The sequence below is a fragment of the Euprymna scolopes genome, chromosome 44 (assembly GCF_053919585.1).
Source record: "Euprymna scolopes isolate OS-2025 chromosome 44, ASM5391958v1, whole genome shotgun sequence".
In the NCBI taxonomy this organism is placed as follows: Eukaryota; Metazoa; Mollusca; class Cephalopoda; order Sepiida; family Sepiolidae; genus Euprymna; species Euprymna scolopes.
Genome location: NC_136525.1, coordinates 16,223,986 through 16,237,418, shown reverse-complemented (window position 1 = coordinate 16,237,418; position 13,433 = coordinate 16,223,986).

The window sequence follows — 13,433 nt, the reverse complement described above, 5'->3', positions numbered from 1 at the left end:
AGTTTAAAGAAAGAATCGATTAGAGTAGAAAGTTTTCCTGTATTCAGGGACCTCTATAGTAAAGGAGCGGGTGCTTTCTACTCGCCGGGCTGATAGGAATTATTTACGTCGAGGAGGTAAAACTGCAGTAAGTTTTTCGGAACAATTTTTCTTTAAGAATATCGCCCCGGACAAGGCTTGTAACCACTTGATGTAAGGAGTTAAAAAGCTGTTTGATCTAAATTTTACTAGCTAGATTAAAAAATCAACAAAAAAAAAAAAACAACTCCAGATCCAGCGAGAAACCCGTTAAATTGGTTGCACTGATAATAGGCTAAATCAATTACGTTTTAAATTAGCCTGGGTGTCCGATATTGCCCGGGTGTGTGTGGGGGCAAAAAAAAAAAAAAAAAAAGAAAAAGAAAGAGTAGTAGTAATTAGGCTCAAACCTATAGCGCGGAAGTAGCTAAGGTGTTTAAATAAAGTCTAGTCAATCGAAAGGAGAGGATGACTTTCGGAAACATCAGCGGAAAAAGCGACCCCTCCTTGTAGAAATGTGCTCAATTGAAGGTGAAGGAATTAATGTTTTTGGCCAATTTTTCTCGTGAAAATCTGTTGTATCCGTCGAAAGTTTTAGGCAGACATGATTGATTGATTGCAACGTCAGACGAGTGCCACTCCCTCGGACATTTAAAATCCATGAGCCCAAATGTCTGAGGGACTCTCTATACAAATATGATGTTACAGAGTCTTAGCTTTGTACGACAGCTAAGTCTCTCTCTCGGTTCAAAATGTTGAGATCCAGCAACAAGCAAGAGCAAGATAGTCAGCAACACATATAACTGCAGACCAGCTTAATGCGGATACTGGTCTTCCGCTTTATGGTTTTTTAAATCAGAGATTTGCTTCTCCTAGAAATGTTGCCTTCACCACGGCTTACGGGAGCCCTCTCTACCCCAATACACACACACACACACACACACACACACACACACACACACACACACACACACACAAATATACACGGTGCTAGTTGGTCGTTGACCCAGAAAAAGAGTTCATTCGCCCTTTGGAAGGTCTTATTTTTAATCCTTCAGGGAGACTAGCCGCCCTCCTCACCAAACAAGTCTGGTGGGGGAACCAGTTTAGTCGCCGGTGACCCGACCATGAGGCAGGTAGTGCTGGGTTACATAGTACCAGTAGCATATGACATGACCTGACATAACATTTAGGCAGACATACATACATACATACATTTAAACAGGTAAGTGAGATTTATAGATGATAGGATCGCCCAAGATGCAATGAAAAAAATGTAATTTGAAAAATTTCATCTAATATATGTGGATGCAGAGGATAAGAACAGTAGTAAAAAAAAACAAAAAAACTCGCATTGAAATGAATTACCAACAGAAGATATTGTTGTTTGGAAGAAACAGCTTACCTTGCAGACATTTATATTATCAAGTTTATCAGATGTTATGGGATATTTCATTCCAGTTTCCGGATAATATCGGGTCGTCAGGAGAGAATACACACCGTTCCGGGACCTACCTTTCGACGGCTTTTTCGCATATTGGATCTCCTCTTACTGATCTGAGGCCCCATTATCTGAAGTGTCTTGAACTGAACTGTTCAATAGACGACAAAAACCGGACGTTTAATGATTTCGGCGTTTTTTTGCCTCGGTAAACGGCCAAGAGTCTCACTTGGCGTTCAAATGTTGAACGACTGCGTCTCACACATTCGCCGAGTGGAGACGCGCTCGTATCGAAAAAGAAAATAAAAATAAACAACTAAATGAAATAAATAAACGAAAGAAGTAAATATGTATATACAATGAAAATATAAATAACTCAATTAAAAACAGTTATTATTTACAGTCAATTATACGGTTTCGTGTCGAAAGCACCGTGGAATTTCCGCGGGGTTCAGTTAGTATTTTCTTAACGTGATATAATTACCCGGCAGACATATCCAGAGGAAGGTATTCGCATCATATGGAATCCCTAGTGTTTTGGGACCTTATTAGCTGTTCCCATGTCAAAGTTCACCAGGTCATTTATACAGTTCACTTAAAGGGTGACATTGATGAAGGAATAAAACTCCGTAAACCAAGACGACGGCGAAAATTGGTTTTCGTCGAGTTCCCATCGTGTACATAACTTCCGAAACGTAACCTTTGACACAGCGGTCAATGATGCGTGTCTTCTGAATATTTTCTTAATGCTGCTTCCATCAGCTGGGATTTTTTTTTCCTTGGCACCGAAGTCAACAGAGTCCATGCCATTGTTGAGATGACATTTATCTTTCTCCCACGGCGAGAAGACGTTACACTAAGGCCGGAATGAGGGGGGGGGGTGAGATGAAAAATTAGCACCCCACAAGGAAGAGCACTGGTTCGCAAAAATGCTTGGGCAGCGCCGTCGGAATTCCCAAGTAAGGGGCGCCTCAGCAATAAACAACCCTTTCTCTAAATCAAACAGAGAAGGCAAAGTCCCGAAGGGTGGACCGCCTAGAACTGCACAGGACCAGCATCGTACCGCAGATCAAAAGGAAGAAAGTCATTTCAGAAATTGCCGAGACTCTGTTGATTTTGGTGCCGAGGCAACACATCCTGTCACTGTTGACTGAGAAATGTCTCTTGTCCTGTGCAGTTCTAGGAGGTTTACATTCATGGGCTTTGCTTTCTCCTAATCGCTACCTGGGAATGCTGACGGGACTGCTTAGGAATTTTTTTCCAAGTCAGAGTGCTCTTTCTTCTACGACACTGTCTTTTCGAATCCTACTTTCTGACCCTTGTGTCACATCATTGCTGTGGGAGGGAAATAAATAAATATGTAGGAATATTCGAATGCCGGTGCATAAGACGAGATAAGCATCAGACAGTCCCACGTAGGGCAACATAAATTAGAATAAGTATGAGGGTCGTGCCAAAAGTAATGCATCCTAAAAAAAGAAATATTGAAGAACTACGAAGACGGGAGTGGTACCATTAAAACGAGCGACCTTTTGTGCTTCAGAATTTATTTTTTACATAGTCACCATCATTCTCAATACACTTGCTAGCAATGGGGTGCTGGCTGTGCAGTGTGCATGTGTGCCTGGAGCGCGCTTTTTCATTCACATCTCTGTCGCCACTCTGAAATCGGCGAACCCATCTCCTAACGTCCTGATATCAACTGCATCGACTTCGGCAAATGTTCAACAGGCGCCAGTAAATGTTGATCCGTTCAATTTTGTCTGCATTCAGGAATTAAATATCTGCTTTTGATGACACGAGGTGCTTTCTTAGAGCCTCACACCGTCAATATCTGCAAAAGAAAAGTTAAACTTTCAGGTAATAAATGCATAAGTTCAGTCGTAATAACAATATAATTGGAAAATCCCTCTGATCCATTCAGGGAGAATAAAAAAAAATATGAGGCATTACTTACTTACAAAAAGTAACCTGCCTCTACCAGATTAAAAAATGTTTTTTTTTTCACACATTTAATGCTAACAAAGAAAAACACCTTTCTTTTAACACCTACAGAGTGGAACGATAAAATTGTCGCCCTCGAAAAGACGACATGATTCCATTTCCATTTGATGAAAACCGTTTTTTGTTGTTGTTGCAGACCAGTTGTGTACAAATTCCAAGAGCGATAGGAACCTTCTATCATGTCTAAAAATGACACCATGTTCGACAAGCAAGATCGTACAACTCGTGCTCTATACCGATCCAAGTTATGACAATGGGACCGTTGCCAGCACCTTCAAAATGCATCGTTGGATTGCCACGAATAACAGGGACGTGTCCAGGGTGATGAAAACAAAGTTTCCAGCCACGGTTATGGTCTTTGGTGCGGTTTCAAGTAAGGACCACATCATGCCACCTCACATCTTCGAAGGCGGTTTGAAGGTCAACACCAAAGTGCACCTGGATGTGTTGAAGAGTGTGGCGATGCCCTGGTGCAGCAGCAGAATGAGTGCTACAACTTTGCACCCTTCTCTCACTGGTCCCCATGTTCACTCGAGCTGAACCCGCTGGACTAATTCGTTTGATCGTATGTCGAGAACATCACCAACATGACCTCCCACAACACCAAAGCCAGCCTGATCATCGCCATCCGCCGAGTATTCGCTGAGCTCCCGCCAGCGCTTGTGGAAAAAGGCATGCTCCCAGTTCCGGACCCGTATTGATGCGGTGATTGAAGCTGAAGGCGACTACATTGAATAGATGTCAGCTCTACTACAGAATCAAGTTACCTGAATTGATTTTTTTTCAATAAAAGTTTTAAAATAAAGCGGTAGTGTTGTTTTCTTTAGGGCGACAACTTTTATTGTTGGACTCTGTATGAAAGGTTTTTTTTTTTCAACCATTGATTTTTATGATTTTGGAGGGTTCAACGTCTAAAGAAAGGAAAGAAGGGAAGACGGAGATTGAGTGAAAACTAGAACGAGAGAGAGAGAGAGAGGGGTGGATGGGGGGGACAAACTGACAGATAGATACAAATATAGGAGATATAGAAAGTAAGAATGGAAGGAAGGAAAGACGAAGATGGGATGAAAAATAGAATGAAAGAGGGAGAGAGAGGGAGAGAAAGGTCATTAGACTGACATATACAAATATACAAGATATAGAAAGAAAGAAAAGACCGATATGGAATGAAAAATAGAGAGAGAGGAAGAAGAAAGGAAGAAAGAGAGGGAGAGAGAAAGAAAAAGAGCGAGAAATGAGACACAAAAAAGATAAAAAGGAAGAAAGACGATGAGAGGATATATATATATATATATATATATATATATATATATATATATATATATATAGATGTTTTTTTTTTTGTTTTTGCGATACGTTTTGAATGAATTCAATTATTTACGAAAATGCATTTTTACCTAAATTCGAGTTGGGAATAATTTTCCCTTTAACCAATTTCGTACCCGGCATACATATTGTTTTTAAAAATATAATTGCCCGCTGACACGTATTTCGTCGTCTAAGACTTATCAGAATGGCTAAATCTAGCGAGATTTCAAAAAACTATATATATATATATAGAGAGAGAGAAAGAGTGACAGAGGGGGGGGGGAGAAAGAAAAACAAAATCCGAGAGAGAGTGACAGGGGGGGGGGGAGAAGAACAAAATCCGAGAGAGTGACAGAGGGGGGAGGGAGAAAGAAGAACAAAAACAGAGAGAGAGAGAGAGAGAGAGAGAGTGACAGGAAGGGGGAGAAAGAAGAACAAAAACTGAGAGAGAAAGTGGCAGAGGGGGGGGGGAGAAGAACAAAAATAGAGAGAGAGAGAGAGAGAGAGAGAGAGATACTAATAAATACACAGAAGGAGAGACACCACGCCCATGCTCGACATGAGGTCAAATCCAATCCTCAAAACACAAGCAAAGCAATGGCTGATCCTTTAGAAAATAACTTTTAATCTATAGAAATAAAATAGTGCTTACTGTGTTGATATCACATATGTGTTTGTGTGTGTGTGTGTGTATCTGTCTGTAAATATTTAACTGATAAACTCTTAAACTACTGGTCACATGACACCGAAATAAACAGTAAATAGTAATCATGCGCCAAGGATGGTTTATAATGAGTAAAATCTTTGTTTGGATGGATGGATAATGCGTACAGAAACTTATAATAAAAGACCACAAATTAATTTTAGACACAGATAAACTTATTTACACCACAGAAAATAATACCGAAAATAATTAATAAATATAATCAATCAATCAAGCAATCAATATATATATATACACACACACACAGTGTCCACAAAGTCTGGCTACATTATGTAGCCAGACTTTGTGGAAGCATCCTGTAGATTATGTAGCCAGACTTTGTGGGCACCCTGTATATATATATATATATATATTTATATATATATATATATATATATATATGTATCTATATATACTAGCAGGGGTGCCCGGCGTTGCTCGGGTGTTTGGAGGTGTATGCTGTGCAAAAAAAGCAAATAAACAAAAAAAAAAAATGGTTAATTTTTTAAAACTTTGACCCCTATTATGACCCCTTAAAATTTATAGTTTCGGGCTCAAATCACTTTATTAAGTTAATCAGGTTCAAGGAACCTATATCTAAAATTTCAAGTGTCTAGACCCAAAATTGTCGGAGGAGTTTGGTAGAGTTCTTAAAGGTCAAATCGTTGAAATTTGACCCCTTAACAGCCAAATTTCTGGCTGACACCCGTCACATCGATTTTCCCAAATCTCAGTACCCGGTATTTCAAATTTCGAGTCTATAGACTAAAAATTGACACGTTCACTTTTATATATATATATATATATATATATATATATATATATATATATATATATATATATCTTGTTATTATTTACATGATATATCTTACATATATTGCAAATTTATATTTGTTTATATATCTTTTGAAAATGTTAACATACAAATATCTGTGGTGTGTCTTTTTCATAACGTACGTACACGAACTTATTGTTCTTCCGCTCTTCCGTAGCAACGACGGAATTTATTATTCAATCGACTACAAATTCCACCCAGTTCTGTAAACAAAGGCGCGAATGTAACCCAGACCTAAATTGAGAGTTGGAGAAAAGAGTGATTTGAGGAAGATGCAGGTCACGTGTTTCATACCCACGTGGTCTTATTAAATCGACGAACTGATTCCGTTTCAATGTCCGATCCAGCAATTTCACTTAAACAACCGTTGTTGACAGGGACGCATGTTTCATACCGAATTTCCGCCTATATATGTATACATCTCTCTATCTCTCTCTCTTATATATATATATATATATATATATATATATATATATATATATATATATATATATATAGTAAGTTATAAAATGTATATGGCGATTAAGCTACACTGAATATTCCGCGTTTCATCCACTCTAGGACTCTTCAAGCTTATGCGTATATATATATATATATATATATATATATATATATTATATGTTAGTGGTCTGGCAAGCCGACACAAAAGAAGCAGCAAAACTTAAGCTGGCTTGCAGGACACTATATATACAAATGTAGGCAAATTTGAAAATATAGGTTCTGGTTTACGAGTGTTCGTAAAATTTTAACCATCGAATATTAATATAATCTTCAAAAAGTCTGCAAATTTCCATGTAGTTTCGTCCTATAGAATACAAATATATGAGCATTTCAATATTTTATTTGGCTACTAGTATGTGTATATGGGCATATCTGTACTCGGTAATTTTATAAGTTCCAAATCTCAACGACTATTGATAAGAATTTAACAAATGAAGGCTCGTTGGAGAGCTAATGACCTGAATTGTGTAGTGGCTATGTGACATTTGCCTTTAATAGGGATATATATGTATATATGTAGGTATATGTATGTATATAAGCATATATATATATATATAAACGTATATATATATATATATATATATATATGAAAAGGAAGAGTTGTAAAGAGATAGCTTCGAATTTGGGGGTATCAAAGCAAAATATGATGAGAGTAAAAATAAAATAGATAAACCCCATAATTTATTATGCCATACCTGTTCCCATTGAAACACTTATCACAATATTCTGTGGATCTATATTAAAAAACTTTGTTAAACTTTGTGACATATTTCCATTTAATGGAGGTCAGGCGCGAACGAACACCCCATAATTTTATTATACCATATTTCTTCAAACTGAAACATCATTATCAAAGTATACTTAAGCAGATAGATATGAAAAGTCTTTATTAAAGTTTGTGCCTATTTCCATTCTATGGAGGCCAGACGCGAACGCAGACACCATAATTTTATTTTATCATCCCTATATAAGTTAAAACATACTTATCAAAGTATTATTATGTACATCTATATCAAAAACACTTGTAAACTTTTTTTTTTAATTTTTAAATTTTTTATTTCCATACTTTGTGAACCAGGTGCGTACGCAGACCCCACACTCTTAATGAATCATCATTATGCCAGATCAAACATACCCATTCCTGTGTCTCGATACATCTATTATTATATGTAATCAGTTTTCTATAATAGTCAACCATATAGGAGCTTATTCGTGTCAGACACACACAGACTTTCATATATATATATATATTTTAAAACCGTAATCTACATGTAATGCATGTTTCGGGCCCTAGCCCTCTTACGCGTAGATTGACTGTTATTAGGACTCGAACCCTGGACTTTATGTATTTCAGTCCAGCGTGTTATCCATTACGCTATGATGCCATAAACATTATTTTTATATTTATATTTTTATATATATATATATATATATATATATATATATATATATATATATATATATATATATATATATATATATATATATATATATATATATATATATATATATATATATATATATATATATATATATATAATGCTCCCGATCTTAGGTTGAGCATATTGGCAAGTGATATACAAATTACCATTTGCGTAGAAAGCGATGTTCTTTATGTAAAAAAAAATGAACTTAGGTATTTTGGACAAGTCAAAACACTGCTCGCATAACAGCAGCCGTATCGCGCAACGGTTAGAAGCTCCGACTGTCGTTTGGATGATCGGGTATCGATCTTGGCTTGAGGTAGTTACATGTCTAGCCGCACTGATGAGATGTGAAACCGCGAAACAGTACTATATGTGGATGACTATATATAAAAATAGTAGCCGTTGTCTTTGCGTGTGTGAAACGTCTTTGTCGAACTCTTTTCTGAATATTTTGTCTACTGACTTGAAACTTGATATATAGCGTATTTGGACGTCGGTAACAATTTTGATTTGATTCATAGTCTATAAAAATAGCCGCTAAGTTATGAAAGATTAAATAAGTTTTTGATTGTTTATTTTGCTAGAAGTAAATATTCTGATCGTGTATTTTGAGAATGTGTATATGTATATATATATTTTTTTACCTAGAATCGTTTAATTTTTAGCCTTATTTTTTATCCATCTGGCGATAGCTCAGATGATGATGACGAAAGCTGAAGAGCTAACTAACAACTATGACTGGGGCGCTAAATGTTTTGGTTTCAATTCCAGGTGATGGCACCAATGGCATATTTTCTTTTATAACTTTTGAAATCATTACTATATATATTGGATAATAATCAATAGAGAAATCTCCAAAAATTAAAATACTATATTTAAGCGTATTTTACAACTCTGCAACGCCGAGCGACCTGTTAGTTATATATATTTCTCTTTCTTTCTTTCTCTCTCTCTCTCTATCTCAGTAATATATATATATATATATATATATATATATATATATATATATATATATATATATATGTATACTAGTAAAGTACCCGTCGTTGACTGGGTTCAAAAACAGCCTACACAAAATGGACTCTGATTTATGAAAGTATGATAGGTTATGAAAAGGAAGGGTTGTAAAGAGATAGCTTCGAATTTGGGGGTATCAAAACCAAAGCAAAATATGATGAAAGTACAAATAAAATAGATAAACCCCATAATTTCTTATACCATACCTGTTCACATTGAAACACTTATCACAATATTCTGTGGATCTATATAAAAAAAAAACCTTGTTAAACTTTGTGACATATTTCCATTCTATGGAGGTCAGGCACAAACGAACACCCCATAATTTTATTGTATCATATTTCTTCAAACTGAAACATAATTATCAAAGTATACTTACGCAGATAGATATGAAAAGTCTTTATTAAAGTTTGTGCCTATTTCCATTCTATGGAGGTCAGGCGCGAACGCAGACCCCACAATTTTATGATACCATTCCTATTTAAGTTAAAATATACTTATCAAAGTATTATTATGTACATTTTATTTTTAAATTTTTTATTTCCATAATTTGTGGACCAGGCGCGAACGTAGACCCCACAATTGTAATGAACCACCGTTCTGACAGATCAAACATACCCATCTCTGTGTCTCGATACATCTATCATTATATGTAATCAGTGTATTAAAATAGTCAACTATTTAGGAGCCTATTCGTGACCACACACACACACAGCTTTATATTATAGATATAGTTTGTTTATTATATAAACATTATTGGTTACACATGTTCATACATGTTTCAGTGGAATCTCAATTCAAGGACAGCACTTCATCAGACCCCAAAAAGAGATTGTTTTTTTTTTGGTCTAGTGAAGTGTTATCCTTGAATCAAAGTTTCCACTGAAACATATATGCACATGTGTAACCAATAATGTTTATATAATAAAAAAAAACTGTCCCTTTTAATAATCACGCAAGTTTCATTGGATTTACATCCAGGAAACCCATCGATACATACATGATATATATATATATATATATATATATATATATATATATATATATATATATATTAATAAAACATGTTAAAAGACACCTTGAAAAAGAGTTAACATATTTAATTTTACAAAAGGAAGCACAAGATAAGTGGATAATCCTTAATCCGCGGAGTTTCGAAGAAATACTCCTTCTCATCAGAGGGCAGGAATTAGCAAAATGCAGGATCGGATTTTGCATATAAAAGTATTTAATTTTGTGTATATATATATATATATATATATATATATATATATATATATATATATATATATATATATACAGGGTGGCCACAAAGTCACGCACCAATGTTAATTAAAAAAGTTACTTTGAATTTCGTAACTTTTTTAATTAACATTGGTGCGTGCCTTTGTGGCCACCCTATATATATATATATATATATATATATATATATATATATATATATATATATATATATATATATATTCCAGGTAGAGAGATATCCAAAAACGAAGAATAATTGAATTTCAACGAAGGTCGTTGATAGTGCTCAATCAAAGAGAGCAAATTATATATCTTTTATTATTCTTTATGTAAATACAGTCATATCTCGCTACGATGTGCAGACCGTTTCCATCATAATTGATCTCATCAGACAAGGAAAATTAAAAAATAAAAAATGGTTCAAGACCATTTTCTATTTTAGAGGAGATATACTTGGCATCACTGGCGTAGAGCGAGGTTAACAGATCTGTGAGAAACTCGCTCAATATATGTTACCGTGACATAGGCTGACATATATTCGGTGGGATTTTAACAATATTTTGTATAGTTTTTTTTTTTTAATTTTTAACTCATTTTCCCAAACTTACAGAGAGTCCGGCGCCATTTTTAATTTTCCAATATATCGGTAAACACTGTATGCTTTTCGATCTGAATAAGTAAAAACACTAAAAAATTATCCAGTTAGGTAGAAAAGTAACCTATCTTGCCTTTGGTAACATTTATTTGTTATATATTTGTTTTTTTGACAACTTTTTCGAATCTATGTGTACAGTAATACAAACCCGACATATACCTGTGTTCACGCCACGACTGTCATACCAGACATTTTTTTTTTTTTTTTTTTACACAGTGATCACCACTTATCAAGGCCCGGAAGCCACTCAGGGATAAGGGTTATTGCAAGTACATCACGTTAGTGAGGAGATTTTATGAAGTGTTTAATTAGGGGGGCGGTTCATTAGGAATTTGTTAACATTAGACTTGAAGACATCCAAGTTGTAGTCCGGAGGGAAGCAGGCAGACGGAACAGAGTTCCACAGGCGTGCAGTTCTAAGAAAGAAGCTTTGCTCATGAAATCCGCGTTTTGATTTAGGCACAGATATAGAGTGGGGGAAATTTTTCACAGTGGAGTCAGCTAGACGGGTGTTTTTCGTGAAAGATTGGCGAGGGGGGACCATGGATTGGAGTTCAGACGAGCACCTGCCATGAAAATAACGATAAAACAAGGATAGGCTCGCAACGTCTCTTCTGTGGGAGAGGGGTTGCAGGGTAGAGAAAAGGGCATCCCCCACTAAACCACGAAGTCTATTTTGTACTCTGTCAAGGCATGATAGGCCAAACCCAGAAGCTTGTCAAAACACGGGGCCTCACCCAGACGAGAGTCATCCATCACAATTGATGCCAGCTGGGGATCATCGGCGAATGTCGATCAAATCCCTTATAATAGCATGTTGCATAGTCGTCTTCCAGTCTAATGGCCCTGTCGGTGGGGCATTAGAATACGCCGACTGCTCCGCCCCCTTGCAGAGGGTGAAAGTCCCTCAATGGGGGTCCTGGATTTGACCTTAAACTATATCCAGTGGTGTGGCCCCAGCTTGTGGGCTTTGGGGAGTGTGGAGCCACCCTTTAATTACCATTGCTCCCAGGTCCACTCTGACCCGGAGTGGTAGTACCTGTTAGGGTCCCAACTATGGGTTAAATAGAAACCGACGTGAAAACAACAAATATATTCTATTAAAAAAATTTTTTTCTTCAAAATCTTTGGATTCGGCATTAAATAACCTGAAAAGGGTTGATATGCCGTAAAACAAAAACAACCAACCAACCAATTCAGTCTAATGTAAATAAATTGTTCCTATTTACAATGTCTCCCCACGGGACAGAGTTAGACACCAGGGCCGTTTTTTTAATGTGGAGAAAAGGAACAAAAATAAAAAATTGTCTCAGTCGTGAAGGATTTCTCCTCCACTGACAGAGAACAAGAAATTGAAGTGCAGCATCTGAAGAACAGATACTACACTGTGATCTTGACCCGGTCGTCCATTAGATAATCTACCCCTACTCAACTCACAACTCTCGTAATATCTTGTCTCACCTTCTACCTAATACTTAACCTTTATCCTTGAGTGGTTTCCGGACCTTGATATATGGCGACCCGCTGCGTAAAAAAAATTTAAAAAATTTATACGCACACAGATGCGTTTGTGCGTTTCTCTCTTAGCTTCCGTACATAGCTGTCTGACACTTGGCTCCACGTTGACGCATTTCCCTCTTTTTTACACTCCTTTTCTTTCTTCGTGTTCTTTCTTTCTTTCTTCAAATTTTCTCCCCCCCCTTTTTTTTTTCTAAACGTTTTCTCATTTGGCTCAATTTAAATCTTAGTTTTTTTTATTTATTTATATATATATTTTTTGTTTTACATTTTTATGAATATTTTCATTAAGTCGAAACCGGGGGGGGGGGGAGAAAAAAAAAGCAACAGATATAAAAGGAAATTTTCTTTATTGTTTATTTGTCTTTCTTGTTTCTTTTTTAGCGGTTTCCTCCATCTTATCTCTTCGAGCTATATATATATATATATATATATATATATATATATATATATATATATATATATATACTAGCATGGGTGCCCGGCGTTGCCCGGGTGTTTGGAGGTGTGTGCTGAGTAAAACAAAAACAAAAAAAAGTGGTAGTAGGAAGGCAGGCTCGAACCCGTACCGCGAAGAAGGAAAAGAACGTGAAAACAAAAACGTGACGTCCTTCCTGTTACGACCACCACTAAACCGGAAATAACCTAGGTTTAAATTAAGGCTAGACAATTGAAAAGAGGGGATGACCTTCGAAAATATCGGCGAAAACAGCGACACCCTCTGTAGAGAAGTGCCCAGTTGAGGGTGAAGGAATTAATGCTTT